A 2,774-nucleotide genomic window follows, 5' to 3' on the forward strand; every position below is an offset into this window, starting at 1 on the left:
TCCTCTTGTCCTGAACCCCCCCGGGTCTTTTGCTGTCACAGGCATGATTCCCAAGGGCTGCTCTTCCCTGTTTTTCTCCCCTTTGCTGAGGCGTATGCTCAGCTTCTGATTTCAGTTGGGAGGAGGTGGTTATGTTGCTCAGGCACCGGATCCCCAGGCCTGGTCCCGGCCCCCAGCCTGGGGCACACCGGTTGGACCTGTGCTGCTGTGTATCCCACCTAGATTACACAGCCTGGAGTGCACAGTTCAAATTTCTTCCACCGTTGGGTGTCTTGACCCAGTGGTGCTGTTCCTGTCTTGGGAGTTTAAGCTCCCTTCCAGGGTCTCTCTTGTTCTAGCGTGGCCAGCTGAGTGTGCTCTATGGGCTAGTGGAGCTCTTGAACAGTTTCTGGTTTTAGTGGGTCCTGTGGTGCAGGTTTTGGGGTAGGGGGTTGGGGGATTCCCACTAGCTCTGGTCTCCCTTGAGGAATACACTGTCCCCTGAAGGGTACTCACCCTGGTGCTAGTTGTTTCTGTGTAATGTATGTTGCTGGTTTCCTTGCAGTCAGAGTTCCATTGAGGTGGTTTTGGCTGGGCTGAGAGGTGTTGGCTCTATGTGTTTCTCTTCTGTCACTGCCTCCATTGACGCTATTTGGGTCCACTACACGGGATGGGCCTCCGGCCTGCACTCGAGGGGTAGGGGAGGGGCCTCTGTGCAGGGTTTGTTTCTGTTTGCGCTCTCCGGATCAACACCAGTTCCTTTCAGTTCTTCTGCTCTGGTGTTCTGTGGGCATCTCATGTATCTCTGGGGTTCCTGCCATGGGGCAGAGTTGCTTTGGTGGCATGGAGCCTCTCTGCTCAAATGGAGAGTGAGGGGTAGGGGTGGGATGTTCGTGTAAGTTCCCTGCTCAGAGGTTTCTTCAGTCGTCATGATTAGCAGGTCTGACACTGGTACGTCAGGGGGCTTTGGTGCAGGTGATCTGCAAACAGCCCCCTGTGTCTCTGGGACACCGGCAGCTCCCACCAGGCGGGCTGGCCATGGCTTGGCACTCTGCTGTGAGGCCAATAGATGTTGGAGGAGGGGTGTTCATGCTTCTCTGTTGTGAAATTCTTCTGTTTAACTCTTTATTTTTTTGTTTTTCTGCCTCCTGTTTTTCAATGGATGTTGGTCTTTTTGTTGTTGTCGGTCTCTTGGGGAGATTAAACGTTGGAACTTGAATTCTCTTTTTGGTTGGGGAAAGCTGTGGCATTCTGCTACTTCCCCATTGCCATCTTGGTCCCCCCTCGAGTTTTTGCTTTTTTTAATCAGAAATAATTTTAATTTATCTGTTGAAGAGAGTACTAAAGAAACTAAAGATATTTCTGGTGTTTATCTGAAAAATTATACTTTAAAATATTCTGTATTCTGTTTGTATAATATCCATAATCTATTTTATTCTTTCCTAGATATGTCTTTGAATACTACATTGTTTTATAATATATAGGTTCATTAATAAATGTGTCCTTTCAGATTGCGTTCCATACAGAAACAGTTTAAGATTCCTTTTTTACTAGGTGCTTATAGTATATTTCTTTGGAATAAAATGACAATGTTGTCGAATTTTAAAAGTTTTGTTAAGATTATGCTATGTAAAGGCCTTTCTAAGGTGAAGATTTAATACACTGATGTCAAACTAACTTATATATATGAATTACATGTATTGTTACACTTGTAATTTTGTAATCAACTTTTTAATAATTGTTTTCCATTTCTTGCATGTGAAGAATGAAAAATATGGCATAATTCACAGATTTTCATATCATCATGTGCAATTGCCATGTTTATCTCTGTATTGTTGTAATTTGGGTATATGTGCTGCTGAAGCATGTAATGTCTTATAAATTTAGATAGTTAATGATACAATATTTATAGAGGATTATATCCTTGGGTGCCTATTTGTAACAAGGAAACCTTGATGTTCCTAACAATGCTACTGATCTTATTTCCCTAAAATTCTGTGTATAATGGAAAATAATTATATTGTTCAGTCGATTGCTTACATTTGCAATTTTTTGTCAACGACTATTTTAAATCTTTTTCATTTTAGATTTAATCATACTTTGAAGCATTTTAAGCTAGGTCCAAAGGGGATGGCTTTTTCAAGTATTTATTTATCCAACTGAGTTAGCTCTGTGGAGCTAATGGATTCAAAGTTAGCCTTATTAAGAGCTCCTTCTAAACTTCTGCAGCTGAAATTTTCCCAAATGAAGTCTTATTTGCACAAATGTCTACCTGACACTTTACCCTTCTTCCATGTAGGATCAACCAGAATATCTTACCTTGACAGCATAAATTGTCTTACTTGAACAAAACAACTCTTAGTTACAAGGGATCCTAGAAAGTTGAACATTTCAGACAGAACTGCTCAGACTAGAAGGTTTTTATCAAAATATAATTGTTTATTATACCTACCATTTCAACAGTTGCTAAAGCCAAGAAGGTGAAAAAATTGTTCATATGCATGATTAACTAATTTCCTGGCCTGTCTACCTTCCAACCAGGCAGGAACTTACACTACTGCCTTTCTATCACCAAATATTTTCATAGCTCCAGGAGAAGCCCATATGTTTCTCCTTGTTATTAGGCCTTAAATTGGTAATGTTTCCTCTTGCCTCCAGTCTGTAAATCTACAAAAGTTAAAGGTTTAAGTCTAACTCTACCAAACACTGAGGTAGAGATAATGGAATAATACTTTAAAACAGAGTTGCTTTTGATCCTCTAACCACAACAGAACAATGCAAAACATGTGCCCCTT

At 41.2% G+C, this 2,774-nt stretch overlaps 1 pseudogene; it reads right to left on the reverse strand.

Annotated features, from left to right (window-relative positions):
* Positions 1 to 1,747: 1,747 nt before the first annotated feature.
* On the reverse strand, positions 1,748 to 1,846 carry LOC122100070 (annotated as a pseudogene).
* Positions 1,847 to 2,774: the final 928 nt, after the last annotated feature.

The sequence above is a fragment of the Dipodomys spectabilis genome, unplaced genomic scaffold (genome assembly GCF_019054845.1).
Source record: "Dipodomys spectabilis isolate Male_0828 unplaced genomic scaffold, ASM1905484v1 ptg000558l, whole genome shotgun sequence".
Classification (NCBI taxonomy): Eukaryota; Metazoa; Chordata; class Mammalia; order Rodentia; family Heteromyidae; genus Dipodomys; species Dipodomys spectabilis.